Source organism: Heterocephalus glaber, unplaced genomic scaffold, assembly GCF_053883595.1.
Source record: "Heterocephalus glaber isolate CG9 unplaced genomic scaffold, H.glaber_assembly_v1.0 deba00001687, whole genome shotgun sequence".
Lineage (NCBI taxonomy): Eukaryota > Metazoa > Chordata > Mammalia > Rodentia > Bathyergidae > Heterocephalus > Heterocephalus glaber.
In genome coordinates this window covers 5,191,043-5,209,446 of record NW_028258412.1, presented here as the reverse complement: position 1 = coordinate 5,209,446, position 18,404 = coordinate 5,191,043, and the positions used below count along the sequence as shown (strand labels likewise).

General features: G+C 41.2%; 1 protein-coding gene and 1 pseudogene across 1 annotated transcript in view; one reads left to right on the top strand and one right to left on the bottom strand.

Moving 5' to 3' along the window:
• Positions 1 to 7,040, bottom strand: part of Znrf3 (zinc and ring finger 3) — a 172,560-nt gene extending 165,520 nt beyond the window's left edge. Inside the window, exon 1 of the mRNA XM_087197988.1 lies at positions 6,908 to 7,040. The gene's annotated coding sequence lies outside the window, so the exon portion shown is untranslated. The remainder of the gene's footprint in view (positions 1 to 6,907) is intronic.
• Positions 7,041 to 16,938: 9,898 nt separating this feature from the next.
• LOC147821947 (large ribosomal subunit protein uL16-like) lies at positions 16,939 to 17,505 on the top strand (annotated as a pseudogene).
• The last annotated feature ends 899 nt before the right edge of the window (positions 17,506 to 18,404 follow it).

Below are 18,404 nucleotides of genomic sequence, written 5' to 3'. Positions count from 1 at the left end.
ACTAGTCTACACACACAGACAAGAGTGTGGTTGAATGAAACATCCCCCACCCCCAGACCCTTGCTACAGTTGGTTCTCTGGCTGTTGAAGCCAGAGCCAGGTTGCTTGCTAGTAAGTTGATGGGTAGCACAGAAGCTGGGAAGGCTGGAGAGGCTGTTTCCGGTCATGTAAGATGAGAACAACAACTCATGTCTATTGAGCATTTATTATGTGTCAGACACAGTGCCAAGGGCTTTGCACATGTTTTCTCCTTTGATCCCTGCCTGGAGAGTGCAGTATCCCCATTTCACAGGCAGAGAAGGGAGTTTGTGTGAGATCACAGAGGTAATAAATGATGAGGCTGTGGCTGGACCCAGAACCCTTGGTTTTTATTTTATTTTTTTAATTGAGTGGTAGTTTCTGGAGAATGAACTCTGGGATGCTTTACCACTGAACTACACTCTTACCTTTTTAATCTTTTATTTGAAAGAAGATCTTGCTAACTTGTCCGGGCTGAGGCAATCCTTCTGCTTGAGCTTCCTGAGTAGCTGGGATTACAGGTTTGCATCCAGCTAGAACTTTTGCTCTTAACTCCCAAGTAAAAGGGAAAACAAAACAAACACTCAGTGAGAAGTAGTCGGGAGACTATATGATTCCACAAAGAGACAGTAGCTACGTTGCCTTATGATGGCTGTTGGTCGTGCCCCTATCTTTTAGGAAGCCCAGTTATGCTTACTGCCCTATACACTCCTAACCACATTTTTGAACCCTAGCAATTTCTTTGTCTTAGTGCTAAAGCCAACTCCTACATTTTTCCTCCACCACTGACCAGCTGGATGACCAGGACAAGTTGCTCTCCCACTCTGAGCTTGGGTTTCCTTGCCTACGAAGTGCAGGCAATCCTTGCTCCACCTCACACAGTCTACATGAGATGATGAACAGGCCATGATGGGCCTGGTACCTGGCACATGGTTTCTCCTGTTCGAGCTGAGGGTAGATTTCTGATTGTCTTCATGCATCTGTTCCCAAGCACCTGGCATCAGGTCTTGCTTACAGAAAGTGGGCAGCAAAGGCTTGCGCTGGCCTAGAGGAATTGGTGATTGGCAGCCACTTTTGATAAGCAGGAGTTCTTAACATCCCTGTGGCTCTCCAGTCCCGGTGCTGGAGATATGGCCTATTCTTCTGTTTGTTTCTTCCACAAGTTAATGATTTACATCCAGTGTTTGATTTTGTTTAAACAGACATGACCCCTTTGGTGCCCAAGGCTCTATCCCAGCCAAAGCGGCCCAGAGATCAAAGAAATTCAAAGACACAGGAGCCCTCCCACTGCCCTGTCCCAGAATTGTCCTTTAGCCTGCTGGCATCTACTGCTGCACCGTTGCCCCTTGACCTTGCTTATAGCCAGGCTTTGATTAGCCCTTCTCTTTGAGATCAGTCTGCTTCTCTTGGGCCACTGGAAGGCCATGTGCCTCCCAGGTCCCAGCTGTCCTTATCTCCATCATGTCCTCTCTTCTTTCTACCTAGTCAGACTGCACTGCCATAGCCTCCCCAGACCCCAGCTCCTAAAACATTAGCTCCTGAAACATTAGCTCCCTTCCTGGCTCCTGCTCTTTGGTCCTATCTGGGCTCCCTTCTCCCTCTTCCTCAATGGATGAGGCATCCATAGGTGTCTTAAAGTGGATTTGCTCCTTCCTTTGAGGACATTTGGAGCCAAAGATCCTTCCAATTTGGCCCTGTCAGTTACATCCAGTTCCTGGCCACTGTCTAACCTGGGAGAGTAGACACACTCATCAGTAAGAGGAGAGTAGACACACTCATCAGTAAGAGTAGACACACCTGCTCGCCACCTGCCTTGTCCTCTCCAGCCCTCCAGTCTAGGCCCCCTGTCTACAAACCTGGTGACATAAAATAATAGAATTTTACTATCTCACAGTCTGAAGACTGGAGGATCTAAATCATGGGGTCACCAGGGCCAGATGCCCTCCAAAGACTCTAGGGGAGGATACTTCTTTGACTCTCCCAGCTTCTAGTGGCTGCCACAGTTTTTTAGCTTGTGTCACTCCAATCTCTGCCTCTATCTTCGCGTGGTTTTCTTTTTCTTTCTGTGTGTCTTTCCTCTTCCAAGTCTTGTGAGTATACTTGACATTGGATTTAGGGCCTACCCCGGTAATCTAGGATGATCTCATTTTGAGATCCTTAACTGAATCACATATTCAAAGACCTTTTTTTGAAATGAGATCACATTACAGATTCTGGGTAAGCATATCTTTTGGAGGTCCATCATTTAACTAACTATAACTATTATTCATTGAGACCAGAAGGATAATGGCATGCCAGATGCAGAAAACAAAACCAGTGAAGATTAGAGGTACAAGAGACCCCAGCCCTTTAGAAGGAAAGGCAGCTTGGGGTGGCTGGAGAAGGAGAGAAGTGGTGGGGGCAGGGGCGGGGCCAGGGGCAGGAACAAGTCCCAGCAATACTGACTAGGCCAAGGCAAGGAGATGGGCTTCCCCTCATGGACTAAAGAACATAAATGGGTTTTAAGCAGGAGACTGACAATCAGCTGTCACTGATTACTGGTCACCTAGGGAAGGAACAACTTGTTATCCAAACAGAAAAAAGAGGGACTCCTGCATCACAGAATACACAAAAATCAATTCCAAGAAGATTAAAGTCCTCAACTTGAAAGGCAATACTTCAAAACTAGGAAGGAAATACCAGCAAATATTGTTTCAACTTTGGTGGTGTTAAAGTTTTGTTTTGTTTTTTTTTAGTTCTGGAGATTGAACCCAGGGCCTTGCACATGCTAAACACATGTCCTACCATTGATCTATAGCCCCACCCCTGAAGATTTTTTCTTTTTTCTTCAGTAGAGGGGATTAAATTCAGGGCCGTTTAAATTTCTGAGATGGGTCTCACTAAATCACTAAGTTGCCCAGGCTGGGCTCAAACTTGAGAACTCCCTGCCTCAGCTTCTCAGAGTGCTGGGTTTGTACCACACCCAGCTCTAAAGATTTCTTAAATAAGTTATACCATGAAGGAAAAGAGAGACAAATTAATTTTTTGAGACACATTAAATTTAAAATCTTCTATTAAATAAACAAAACCATCTGAACCACAGATGGAAAGATTTTTGCAACATGTAATCAATAAAAGGCCAGTATTAGGAATATATAAACAAAATCTATAAATAAATGGGATAAACATAAGCAACCCAATAGAAAACATAACTGGACAAAATATAACTGGGAAACCGGAATGACAATAAATTCACAAAGAAACTCTTAAGTAGAGAAGAGCAAATTACAATCACAATAAGATCCATTTTGCAGCCATAAGATGGGCACAAATAAAAAAGTTTGACAGTTCCAAGTGTTGGTGATGGTGTGAGCCATGGGAATTCTCATACTGCTGGGAGTACATAAATTGGAACAGTGGGTATGAAAAACAATTTTATGGTACAGGTTGACCATCCTAATCTTAAGATTCAAAATCCAAAATGCTCCAAAATTAAAACTGTAAACATGAGGCAGGGGATTTAGCTCAGTGGTTCTGCCATTTGCCTTGCAAGCACAAGGTCCCGAGTTAGATCCCCAGTACCAAAAAAACAAAACAAAACAATACAAAACAAAAAAAACCTGTAAATGTGATTCCACATGTGACCTCATCATAACACAAGTGTACTAAAATATTGTATAAAATTATCTTCAGGCTATGCATATAAAATATAAATGGTTTCATGTTTAAACTTGGGTCTCACCCCCTAAATATCTCATTGTATATAAGCAAATATTCCAAAATCTGAAATGAATCTGAAATCTGAAACACTTCTGGTCCCCAAGGATTTCAGATAAGGGATTCTCAACCTATATCTGATAAAGCTGATGATGCATAGCTCTAATAGCTTTTCAATCACACTCCTACATTTGCATACCCACAAAAATCTTGTTCAAGCCAGGTGTGGTGGTGCATGCCTAAAGGAGGGTTGCTGCAAGTTCAAGGCCAGCCTGGGCTACATAATGAGTTCAAGGCCAGCCTGAACTACATAGAGAGACCCTGACTTTAAAAAAAAAAAAAAAGTTTAAAAACTGAAAAAAAGAAAAAAAAGAAAAAAACAATTGAAACAATTCACTGTAGCATTAGCCATTAGTGAAATCCAAATCAAAATCACAATGAGACATCATTTCATACCTCCACGATCAAAAAACAAAATAAGTAGTTCCTTAAAAAGTTAAATACAGGGCCGAGGATTTAGCTCAGTGGTTCTGCCGCCTGCCTCGAAAGCACAAGGACCCCTGCCTCGAAAGCACAAGGACCCGAGTTGGATCCCTGGTACCAAAAAAAAAAAAAAAAGCTAAATACAAGCCAGGTGTGGTGGCACATGTCTGTAATTCCAACACTTAAGAGGATTAGGCAGGAGGATCGCTGTGAGTTTGAGGCCAGCCTAGGCTACATAGTGAGACCATATCTTAAAAACAAAGTTAAATATAAATTACCATACGATCCAGCCATTTCACTTCTAGGTATATTTCAAAAGAAGTGAAAACAGGGACTTATATAGCAATATTTAATCAGCATTATTCAAAATAGTCAAAAGATGAATGCAATCCATGAACAGATTAATGTAATGTCTATCAACAGATGAATGCATAAACAATAAGAGGTACACAAACAATGAGATATTATCCAGTCTTAAAAAGATAAAAATTATCATGCATGCTACAACAGGAATGAACTTGAAGATATCATGTGAAGTGAAATAAGTCAGACCCAAAAGGGCAAATATTATATCATTCTACTTGTATGTACTACCTAGAATAAGCATATTCACAGACATGGAAACTGGAATAGCGATTACCAGGGACTGGGGAAGAGGAAATGGAATTATTATTTATTGAATACAGGGTTGCCATTTGGGACAGTAAAAAATTTTTGGAAAGGAGTAGAGATGATGATTGCACAACATTGAGAATGTACTTAATGTCACTGACTTGTAAACATAAAAATGATCAAAGTGGTGAATTTTCTGTTATGTATATTTTATCGCAGTGAACAAAATCATCACAAAAAGTAAAAGGATGGAAAAAGATGTATCACATAATAAGAAGAAAACTAAATAACTATATTTTTTATAAAACACTATTACAGGGCCAGGGAATTAGCTCAGTGGTGCCACTGCCTGCCTCCCAAACGCAAGGTCCTGAGTTCAATCTGAGGTACCAAAACAAAAACAAAAACAAATCACTATTACAAAGTGGCTCATAGTTGAATCTAAACTAGTTATCCTCAATAATTGTTTCATAGATACTTTATTTATAAAAAAACACTGGTGTGGTCGGAGATTTAGCTCAGTGGTTCCAACGCCTGCCTCACAAACACAAGAACCTGAGTTTGATCCCAGTACCAAAAAACCCCCAACAAACCACTGGTATTCCACCACCTGCCTCAAAGGCACAAGGTCCTGAGTTCAATCCCCAGTACCAAAAAAACCCCCAGTGGTGGTGGGGGGGGGTACTGGGGGTTGAACCCCAGGCCCTTTGTACTGAGCTATAACTTCAGCCCTTTTTTGAAATGTTTTTATATTGAGACAAAGTCTAGTTAAACCATTAAGTTGCCAAAGCTGTGCTTGAACTTGTGATCCTCCTGCCTCAGCCAGAGTGCTGGACCACAGGCATGTGCCAGCATATCTGGGCCCTAGGAACCCTCTTCATACACCTATAAATAAACTGGGTGTGGTGGCATATGCCTGTAATTTCAATACCTTGGAGGGCTGAGGCAGGAAGATCAAAAGTTCTAGCCCAGCCTGGCCAATTTAGCAACTTACTGGGCTGGGGATTTAGCTCAGTGGTACCTTGCCTGCCTCATAAGCACAAGGTCCTGAATTTGATGCCTGATACCAAAAAAAAAAAAAAAAAGGGTTGGGGCTGTAGCTCAGTGCAAGGGCCCTGAGTTCAATCCTCAGTACCACAAAAAAAGGTTCATAGAAGGCAGGAACATATTCAATTTCTTCATCTAAGAACTGGTTTACACAGGTGTAAAAAGTCATCAAGCTGTACACTCAAGATTTATGGTGGGATGCAGTGTCTCACATCTGGAGTCTGATGCAGGAGGACTGCTTGAGCCCAGGAGTTTCAGACCACTCTGGGCAACATAGGAAGACAACCCCCCATGCCACTTCAAGAGACCACCTTGCCTTGGAATTTCTGCCATTTTCTGAAATGGGCTTGAACATCACTGATCAGTATGGTCAATTAGATAGAGGCTGAGAGGTTGATGCTGTGTGGTAATAAATCCTGATTGTTGCGAATACGAAATTATTGGTTATTGGTTTAACTGTCAAAAAAAAAAAAAAAGAATCTGTATGCTTTTGACCCAGAAACTTCTTATCTTTGTTTCGTTTTGTTTTAAACTGGGGATTAAACCCAGGAACTTCTCACTAAGCTACATTCTGAGCCTTTAAATATATTTTTTTTAATTTTAAGGCAGTATCTCACTAAATCAAATTTTCAATCCTGGGCTCAAATTTTCAATTCTCCTGCCTCAGCCTCCAAGAATGCTAGGATTGGGCCAGGGATTTAGCTCAGTGGCACAGCGCCTGCCTGGCAAGCTTGAGGTACTAAGTTTGATCCCCAGTACCAAAGAGTGCTAGGAATTCAGGCATGTACCACCATTCTGAGCTCCTAAAGAACTCTCTTTATATTTCCTCCCAGTCCCTGCCTTTCCCTTCAAGGAATAAGTATTCTGCATTCTATCACCACAGATGTTTTGCCTGTTTTTGAACTTTATATAAATGGAATTATGTAGCATATAGGCTTTTGATTTTGCACTTATAATTCAACATTATATTTATGAGATTCATCCTATTTTAACAAGTTAATTTTAATTCCTTCATCCCATTGCTAGATAGAATCCCATAGTGTGAACATACCCCAATGTATTTATCCGTTTTGTCGCCAGCAGTCCCAGGGAAGTTTTCAGTTTTTGCCAATACAAAGCAGAGTGCAATGAACCTCTAGTCCATGTCTTTTGGTGAACATATATAGACATTTCCATTGAGTAAATACCTAGGAGTAGAATTGTTGGTTATGTGGTATAACATTGTCAACTTCAAGAAATACTGCCACACAATTTTCCAAAGTGGTTGTACCAATCATGGTGCCTGTAAATAGAGTACAAAAGTTTGTTCCATATCTCCAATAACATTTGATATCATCTGCCTTTTATATCTTAACCAGTTTAGTGGACATGTAACATGGTCATTTAAGGCTTTTGATTCATAGTGCCCAAACAGAGCTCTAGAAAGTTGCCCAATTTAGGTTTCTGCCAACAACACATGAGTTCAGAAATCTTGAGTCACTTCACTGAACTCAAGATGGTAAATATGTCCCTAGATGGTCCCTATAAAAACCTAAGGCACATTTCCTTGGAGTTGTATGATGTATTGCTCCATGTGATCTACTTTCAGATGTGTGATCTCACTTGACCCTCATAACCGAGATTGGTAAGCCAGGTATAATTACATTTATTTTACAGATGGTGGTGGGAGGCTGAGTCCCTGAGAGGTTTAGTCACTTGGCTTATAAAGGTTAGGCCAAGAGGGCTGGGGATTTAGCTCAGTGGTTCTGCTGCCTGCCTAGCAAGCACAAGGTCCCAAGTTCAATCCCTGGTGCCAAAAAAAAAAAAAAGTGACCATGGTTAAGGCCAGGACTAGAACCCAGGTCTTCTAACTTCTAGTTCAATAATACTATTAGCCAGGATATGTCCACTGGCATTCATTTTTAAATGAATGGTGTCTGAATCATATGATGGAGGTAACATCCGATAACAAATTCTGAGTTAATCCCACATTTATTTAGAAGAATTTAATTTTGTGCCTAAATGTCATCATGTTCTATACCTGGATCTGAAAATTCCAAGTGAAATTTTAAAAGTCAAGGGCAAGGGCCAGGGATGTAGCTCAGTAGCACTGCGCATGCCTGGCAAGTGCAAGGTCCTGAGTTTGATCCCTGGTACCAAAAAAAAAAAAAAAAAAAAATCAAGGGCAAAGCCAAGCATTTTTAATTACTTTGGAACATTACCATCAATCTCTCCATGAAAACTAAGCCCTCCTACTAAACCAGTGGGCCAAGCATCATGTTCTTCTGTGTTTGGTCAGCACTGTAGTCACACAAAACAGAAAACTGCCCTGTCTCTACCCAATATGCAAAGTCATTAGAATATTGATGCCTAATCACCCATAAACAGCTGAAGTTGGTCAACCCCAGAGGGGTCTCTACAATAAAAGCTCCATTTCACTGATAGCTAATGTCAGAAATCATCTGAGATCAGAAGAGATGACAGAAAGGTTTCCCCTTGTGGGCCAATTCTCACTGGCTATAGTGTTTAGGGTTTTGAGGCTGCATCTGTGCTGGACACACCTGTCATAGTACCGGAGGAAGAGGAAGACATCTGGCTGTGTATAGATCCCTCCTCATTTCACAGGCTGAGAGGGCAGTGACTTGCCCCAGGTCACATAACTCATCCCTGGACAGGCTGGACTCTCCAGCTATGCACAGCCTTTTTGTAACTTCCAACCACAGGCTGATCTCAGAGGGACATTGTAGCTAGATAGTATTACTACACTGGCTTTCTCTTCTGAACAGAATCTGTCTTCACCTTGGATTTTCTCCTTCTGAGCGTTCATTTGGCATTGATGGACAATGCCTTTTCCCCAACCATATACATGATACAAAAGCGAGGGATCCAAGATCTTGTAGGGGACCCAGCCGTGTTCTCTTTGATGGACGTTTGTGTCTCTAGGCTGGTAGAAGGTTCAAATTGTGAACTTGAGGCTTCAGAAGAGTTCGAGGAACCAAAGGAGAGAATAAAAACCTTGCTGCATTAATCACTTTACCTATTAGCAGGAACTGTAATTCCCAGATGTGTTTCAAAATGCTGATTATATTGCCCTCTAGTGCTAGAAATAAGAACAACGCATTAAACCAGTAGTACCATTTTCCAGCTGCAAAGAATTGGCCTGAAAGATTTTAATTTACTTGTCACCCTTTATCTCACAGTTGAGAAAGGCAAGGTCTATGGGGGAAAGGGAATTACCAGGGAATAGACAAATTAGTAGTGAACTTGAGACAATAACCAAGACCTAAACTTTGACAATTCCATATTCAAGACACCACAGGACTGGGGATTTAGCTCAGTGGTTCCGGCACCTGTTTGCAAGCACAAGGACCTGAGTTCGATCCCCGCTACCAAAAAAAAAAAGGCACACCACAGAGACAAACTAAGAAATAATTTTCTTAAAAGAAGTAATAAATAGCTCAACATAGTACATGCTCTACAGCACACAGAAAAATGCACATTTAAAAATTTCTCCCCCTTTAGAGTGTCAATTATTTAAAGGCAAAAACTTTGGGTGATATGCCAAGTACCCTTATAATTATAAAATGATATTGAAGCTAGAAGAAAGGATTTAGAATGTTTTCATCATTAAAAAATGATATGTTTGAGGAGAAAGATATGTTTAACTTGATGAAAACATTACAAAAATAGGGACAGAGCTCAGTGGTAGAGCACTTGCCTAATATGTATGAGGCCTTGGGTTTGATCATCAGCATGGCAAAATTAACAACAAACAAAACATTATACAGTGTTCATATATATCCAAACATCACATAATGCCCCAAAATACATATAATTTTTATTTACTTATTCATTAATTTATTTGGAGAACAGGGTCTTACTAAGTTGTCCAGGCTAGCCTTGAACTTGTGATCCTCCTGCCTCAGCCTCCTGAGCAATGAGATGACAGGTATGTGTCACCACACCTCATTATAATTTTTTTGTTTTGTTTTATCTTTTTGGTACCGGGGATCGAACTCGGGTCCTTGCACTTGCACAGCAGGCAGCGAAACCACTAAGCTAAATCCCCGGTCCCTCATTACAATTTTTAAGTCTTTACATGTCAGTTAAAAATTAATTTAAATTTTAAAATGAGAATGACAATGATGATGGTCTTTATCATTAAACAAATATTTATGGAGCTCCTCTTCTATGCCAGGTACCCTTATTGATGCTTGAGTTGCCACAGTGACCAAAATGGAGTCCTTGCACTCGAGTAGATTCTAATGGGGGGTGGTGGCAAATATGTTAACAACCAAACACATGGCATATTGTTGTTATAGAGTGGATGTTTGTATCCCCCACCACCACAATTTACACATTGAAGCCCTAACCCAGTGTGACTACATTTAGAGATAGGGCCTATAAGGAAGTCATCAAGGTAAAATGAGGATGGGTTCTCATCAGATAGGGCTAATCTCTTTAGGAGAAGAGAAACCATGGAAATGGAGTATAACTCAGTGGTAGACCAAGTGTTCAGTATGTGTGAGACCCTGGGTTCAATCTCTAGCACCACAAGAAAAAATAGATCTCCCCACACACACTTAATTGTACAAAGAAGTGGCCTTGTGAGCACACAAGAAGGCAGCCTTCTGCAAGCCAAGAAAAGAGCCCTCTCAGACACAAAATCAGCCAGAAACTTGAGCTTGGGGTTCTAGCATCTAGAGCTACGAAAAAAATACCTCAGTTCATGAACTTAATTCTCTCCATGATTCTTGCTGCAAACCAAACTGGATGACCACATTCACAAAAAAAATCAAGTTCATAAACCCAGGCACCACTGTTAATGTCTGTTGTTTAAGTCACCTAGTGTATGGTTTTGTTATGACAGCTTGAGCTAGCTCACACAGTTAGGCAGTCATAATTACTATGAAGAAGGCAGGTCAGGAGTCAGGAGAGTGGGAGGTGATGTGCTACTTCCAAAAGAGTGGTGGGGAAAGGGCTCTCTGATAAAGTGATTGTTGTGTGGCTCCAGGAAGTTTTTATATCCATCACAATCAGGTAACATCCACCCAGATCAAGCTATAGAATGTTTTAAGTACCCTAGCAGGCTCCCTTCTGGCCCCTGCCAGTCAGAACCCACTTAAGGGTAACCACTATTCTGACTTCCATCAGCATGGATTAATTTTGGCTGAACTTCATAATAATGTAATCTTATAGTATGTTGATAGACATTTGGGTTGTTTCCAGTTTGGGGTATGATAAATAAAATGGCAAAGGACATTCTTGAGCATGTTCTTTGCTAGATCCAATCCTCACCCTGTAAGACATATCCCCAGGAGTAGAATTGCTGGATCTTGAAGTATATTTACATTTAGGTTTGCTAACTACTGCTCTCTTATTCCATTTTGTATTTCTCTAACAAAATACCCAAGGTTAGGTACTTTATAAAGAAAGAGGCAACGTAAAACAGACTAATATGCCAGGATGACTATGCAGGACTTGAAATGTGGTTACTGTGGCTGAGAAACTGAATTTTTAGTTTACTACTGTAATTTTTTTTCTGGTACTGGGGATGGAATCTGGTCTTGCACATGCTAAGCAAATGTTCTACTACTGAACCATCCCATCCAGCCCTGAATTTTTAATTTTATGTAATTATTACTAAACAAATTTAAATTTCCACATGCAACTCGTGGCCACCATATTGGACAGCACAAGGGTAGATGTTGGAGGAAAGCATTTGACCCTCAGCTCAAGCCATATCTACTCTACTTCCAAATTTGTCTCATATCTGTTGCCACCTCCAATCCCTATATTATTTGCACTCAGATCACTGCCACAGACTGCCCCAGGGTGTTCCTTCTGCTTCCAGATTGATGTTTGGAGCAAAAATCTGATCCTGTTGCTTCTCTCCTGAGAGAAGCATTGCCTTTGCTGTGGTTTGAATATGATTTGTCCTCTCCACAACCCATGTTGGAGTTTAATCCCTATTGTGAGGTATTAAGAGGGCACTAAATCCAACTATGGTGAGGGTTTTAGAAAAAGGTCATCATGGTAGTTAAAGCCCCCTATATTGAATACAGGTAGGAGGGAGGGAGGGAGGGAGGGAGGGAGAGAGAGAGAAGAAATATGTACATAGTCTCCCTATCTCTTGCCATGTGATGCCCTGTGCCACCTTGCGACTCTACCAGCAAGAAGTTCATCACCGGATGCAGGTCCTTGACCTTGGACCAGAACTGTGAGCCCAAATAAACCATTTTTTAAAAAATAAATGACCCAGGGGCCGGGGATTTAGCTCAGTGGTTCTGGCACCTGCCTCGCAAGCACAAGGTCCTGAGTTCAATCCCAGGTACAGAAAAAAAAAAATAAATGACCCAAACTGTGATTTATGTTATTAGCAATAGAAAACAGACTAAGAAGTCCCCCACAGCTGCTTCTCAAACCCAAAACTGTTAACATTCTTGGGATCCCCTGAGTTCTCAGTGCTAATTTTTGTTTCTGTTCTTTCATTTCAAACCTACAGAAAAGTGAAAAGAACACCATGTACAGCTTCTCTTTAGCATTGCAAATTATTAACTTTTTGTTCTTTCGGTTTCACCTTTGTTGAAAATAAGTTGCAGATGTAAGAACTTTTTTATTCCTAAATACTTCAAATTACATTTCCTAAGAATAAGGATATTTTCTAACACAAAATCACCATAACATCATACTTATGATATAATTCTCATTTTTAGTAATTCAAATAACTTAATATGAAGATGTTCTAGATCATCCTGGTGAGTTCTTTATATTACAATACTATCTTAGTTACTTTTCTCGTTACCGAGACAAAATGCCCCACACCCATAAGTTAGAGGAGGAAAGGTTTATTTCAGCTCACAGTTTGTAGAGGTTTCAGTCCATAGTTGGCTGGCTCCAAGGCAGTGTGGCATGGCAGAGGGGCATCACAGAGGAGAAATAGTCCATGACAAAGCAGGCAGAAGACAGTGAAGCAGCAAGTCAGCCTTTTCTCTGTCTCTTTATACTCCACCCAAGCTACAAACCTACTGACTGGTGCCACCCACACCTAGGGTGGGGCTTCCATTATCCACACCCTTAACCCCAGTATCACATCCTTAATCCACATTCACATACCCTAATCCAGCCACCCTTGAATATCCCCACTTATGATGCTTTGGGGAGACATCTAGATACAAGCATAATAAGTATCTTCCCTTAAATTCAGTGCTTATATCAGACAGGACAGGCTAGATCAGTGGTGGTGCACCTATGTCATGCATGCCACAATGGACTGTCCGTATCATTGAAAGCTCTGAAAGGTTCACCATCACTGGGCTAGATTATGCCTCAGTAACAAACAACTTCTGCACCTCAGGATTTTCTAACAACAGAAGTATACACATGATACACTGGTGCTATCTCATGCCACATATCCATTACATGTTGGCTGACACTGTTTCATGTCACCTCCCTCCAAGACCCAGCATGACACCAAGGTAGTTCTCACTTTAAATATTGCTGGTTTCCATGAAGGAAGAAAATAGAGGTCTCACACTAGCAATGAAATGCTCTGGGCCACCTCACACTGCATTGGCCAGTGCCTCTCCAGAAGTCAGAGAGGCAGAGATTTGGGAGAAAGGACTCAATGACCACCGGTGTCCAAGCATCTGTTTCTGTCTGTGACCTTACCAAAATCAGATAGCACTAATTTTAATTGTCATGGGTTAATAAGAAAAAAATAAGGATGCTAAAAATTAGTGATTGCATCAGGTGAAGACTGGTAACATCCTCCCAGCATAGAACAGAGTCGTTCCCTTCCTCCTCACTTTTTTCTTCTTCTCCTCCTCCTCTTCCTCCTCCTCTTCCACTTCCTTTTCTTACTCTTCTCTCTCCTCTTTTTAAAAATTAATTTTATTGGTACATTTTACATATATAATACAATACAGTTCATTATTGGAAATTTGCACCTTTACATAATCTCCCTTGGTTATTTTTTTCCCCAACCCCCTGCCCTCCTTCAACCCCTCCACCCCTCCCTATTTACAAAGACTTTGTTTCTTTTTTTCATTTTCTCATATTAATTCCATTCCCTTCTTTTCTTTCCCCTACCCCTCCCACTTCCCCTTTCCCTTTTCCCCTTTTCATCCTATTTCACATTATCTATTATACCTTTTAGTCCTTACTTACACTTTCAGTTTCTCACATTAGAGGAATTATTCGGTATTTACACGTGTGTCCTATTTATTTCACTTAAGAGTATTGTCTCAATGTGCATCCATTTTCCTATAAATGTCTCTAATTTCCCATTTGTATGGCTGAATAGTACTCCATTTTATTTTTTAAAAGCCACACTTTCTTTATCCAGTCTCCAGTTGATGGGCAATTGAGCTGCTTCCAAGTTTTAGCTATTACAAATTGTGCTGCTATGAACACGGTTGTATATATATCACTGTATGATTCTTTTAATTCTTTGGGGAAGATACCTACCAGGGGAATAGCTGGGTCAAATGAGACTTCCAGCCCTAGTTCTTTGAGGTATCTCCATACTGATTTCCACAGTGGTTGCACCAGTCTACACTCCCACCAGCAGTGGAGCAGTGTTCCTCTTTCCCCACAGCCCCGCCAACATTTGTTATTGGTTGATTTCATGATAGCAGCCATTCTTTCTGGGGTGAGGTGGAATCACAGCATTGTTTTCATTTGCATCTCTCGGCCAGTGATGTTGAACATTTTTTCATATGTTTATTTGCTATTTCTACTTCTTTGTCTGATAAATGTCTGCTCATTTCAGATGCCCATTTTTGGATTGGGTCTTTAAATTTGGGAGGTCTGATCTTTTAAGTTCTTTATAGATTCGAGATAGTAGTCCTTTGTCTGAGGAATAGCAGGTGAAAATTTTTTCCCACATTGTGGGTTGTCTCTTCACACTGCTGGTGTTTTCTCTTGCTATGCAGAAGCTTTTTAATAAGAAAAGATCCCACTCATTGATTATTTGTGCTAGTTCACAGGCAACTGAGGTTTTGTTCATAAAATCTTTTCCTACACCAATGTCTTCAAGAGTTCTACCTAACCTCTGCTCCAGCCGGTTCAGTGTTTCTCTTTTAATATTTAGATCTTTAATCCATTTTGATTTTAGTTTAGTGCATGGTGAGAGATATAGGTCTAGTTTTAATCTTTGGCAAGTTGAAACCCAATTTTTCCAGCACCATTTATTAAAGAGGCTATCTTTCGTCCAGCGAGGGTGTTTGGGTCCTTTGTCAAAGATGAGGTGGCTGAGTGTGTCTGGAGTTGTTCCTGCATCTTCTAATCTGTTCCACTGGTCCTCAGGTCTGTTTCTTTGCAAGTACCATGCTGTTTTTTTTAACACAGTAGCTTTGTAGTATAGTTTCAAGTTGGGGGTTGTGCTACTCCCTGCCATGTTGTAGGGAACAGGGGAAGGGGACGTTACCAGAACCTCTGCAGTGAGTCCTGGTCTCCTGCGAGTCATGGCAGCACAAGGCGAATTACAGGAAAGGTAGAAAAATGAGACTGAGAAGAAGCTGTGCTTTAGGCCTGATCAGTCCTGCTCTGGGCAGCAAAGACAAAAGCCCCCAGTTTACTGCACCTTTTATTCAGTACATCGGGAGAAACAAATGTAACAAATGACTTGCAGAGAGTTCAGTACATCCAGGTAAACAAGATGGTAACAGTCCAAGAAGAATGAGGAACTAAGTAGATGTTTGTTCCTCCCAGGATTTTTTCAGCTCCCAGGATGTTTCTTGTCCTGAAGAATCACAGCATCACCGGATCATTGAGGTCTCAGTTGTGACTGGAGGCCAAAATGGAGTTATGTCTCAGAATTCCATAGCTGGGCTGTAGACAGGAGAACTAGGCTAACCAAATGATTTTACCCTAAAATTATGTAGCATTGCTCCGGACACCATGTCTCTGTTGCCTAGAATTGCTTTTGCTATTCTAGGTCGCTTCTTGTTCCAAATGAATTTTTGGATTATTCTCTCAAGGTCTGTGAAGTATGCTGCAGGAATTTCAATTGGGATTGCATTGAATCTATATAGCAGTTTTGGAAGTATGGCCATTTTCACTATTTTGGTTCTTCCTACCCAGGAGCAGAGGATGTCTTTCCATTTTCTGATATCATTTTCAATCTCGCTTTTCAGAGTGCTATAGTTTTCAGAAAAAAGGTCTTTGATTTCTTCTGTTAGGTTGAATCCTAGGAATTTCAGTTTTTTGGATGCTATTGTGAAAGGAATTGTTTGCCTTATTTCTCTCTCAGTGAGTCTGTTGTTTGTGTAGAGGAAAGCTATTGATTTTTGTGTGTTGACTTTGTATCCAGCTACTTTACTGAATTTGGTTATTAAGTCTAGAAGACTTTTGGTGGCGTTCTTGGGGTCTTTTATATACAGTATCATGTCATCTGCAAATAATGACAATTTGACTTCATTTCCTACTTTATTCCTTTTATTTCTTTCTCTTGTCTAATTGCTGTGGCTGTTTCCAAAACTATATTGAACAGGAGTGGTGATAATGGACATCCTTGCCTTGTTCCTGATTTTAGTGTGAAGGATTTCAGTTTTTGACCATTTAGTATGATATTGGCTGTTGGTTTTTCATAGATGGCTTTTATCAGGTTGAGATAGAGACCGTCTATTCCAATTTCTTGTAGGATTTTTATCATAAATGTATGCTGGATTTTGTCAAGGGCTTTTTCTGCATCTACTGAGATGATCATATGGTTTTTGTCCTTGGCTCTATTGATATAGTGTATTACATTTATTGATTTGCATATGTTGAACCATCCCTGCATCCCTTGGATGAAATCCCACTTGGTCAGGGTGTATGATTTTCTGCATTCTATTTGCCAGTACTTATTATGGATTTTTGCATCTATGTTCATTGCTGAGATTGGCCTATAGTTCTCTTTTTTGGTTGGGTCTTTCTCTGCTTTGGGTATCAAGGTGATGCTTGCTTCCAGGAATGAATTTGGGAGTATTGCTTCCCTTTCAATTTCATTGAAGAATTTGAACAGTAGTGGCAGTAGTTCCTCTCTAAATGTCTTGTAGGATTCAGCAGTGAAGCCATCAGGACCTGGACTTTTCTTTCTCATATCCAAAGTCTCCCTTGATGGATCAAGGTGCCCTTGATGCCAAGATCCAAATCTTTGACCTGGGGTGGAAGAAGGCCGAAGTGGGTGCATTCCCACTGTGACCACAGGGTGTCCAGTGACTATGAGCAGCTCTCCTCTGAAGTCCTGCAGGCTGCCCATATTTGTACCAGTAAACACATGGTGAAAAGTTACAGCAAAGATGGTTTTCGTATTTGAGTATGGCTCCACCCTTTCTGTGTCATTTGTGTCAACAGGATGTCCTGTGCTGGGGCTGAGACACTCCACAGAGGTATGCAGGCTGCCTTTCAGAAGCCCTGGGGCACCACGTCTAGGGTTCACTTTGGACAAAGCATCCTGTCCAAGCTGCAAAACAAGGAGCATGTGATTGAGGCCCTGTGCAGGGCCAAGTTTAAGTTCCTTGGCCATCAGAAGATCCATACTGCAAAGAGTAGGAATTTACCGAGGTTAATGTAGATGAATTTGAAGACATGATGACCGAGAAGCAGCTCCTTCTCAGAGGCCGTGGCATCAAACATGTCCTCAGATGTGGTTCCTTGGATGAGTGGCGGGCCCTGAACTGGTGAGAGCTTTCACTGTGGTGTCCCCTTCTACATCACACTCACTAACAAATCCCATTTCTTGTCCAAAATCAAAAACCAAAAAAATAAGTAAAAGAGTAAATCTGGCCCCTCCTTGGCTCTCTCTTAATTCCTGTCTCATCTTATCCTCCCTCTGCCCTTGCCTGGCCTGCCACGATGGTCCATCTACCATCAAGTCCTCACCAGGGCCTGCCCAGTGCCTGTGCTGTGCCCTTAAGCCTCCAGAACCACAAGCTAAATGCACCTCTTTTCTTTAGTTTCATTCCATCTTTTCTTTTTTGAGCTGGAGTCAGAACCCAGAGCCCCCCACATGTGAATAAGCAGTCATTCTACCATTGAGCTTAACAGACTACCCAGCCTCAGGTATTTCATGATAGTAACCGAAAAATGGGCTAATACAGAGTCCTTGAGCCAAAGTTGACTCAAATTTTGTTATAGGTGTTCAACATCGTTGACATAAAAAAAGCTATAGGTGTCCTGTGTCTCCTAGGAAGGCCCTGAGCCGAGACCCCACTGTGCTCCATAATTGGCTGGGAAGCCTCAGGGCAAACTCGGATGTCAGGTAGGTCCAGAGGGACAGCACCTGGGGCTGCCAATCAGTTATGTCCCCCGCAGCAGAAGAGCTAAATGGTGCGTTTGCATGCTGACCATGCAACATATCAAATAATTAAAGGAACTCTAAAAATTCTCTCCCTATATTGCCTGTAGAAGCAAGTCCAGAAGTCAAGCTCATGACCTGAACATGCATTCTTCTTCCTTCTATCCTCTACCCAGGGTGGAGGAGACACCAACAAGTATTGAGGGTTGAAATCGCATCGGGGAATGTTCTGTGTGTATGTTAAACCTCAGTTAGTGATGAAAACCACTTTTTTTTTCAATGTATG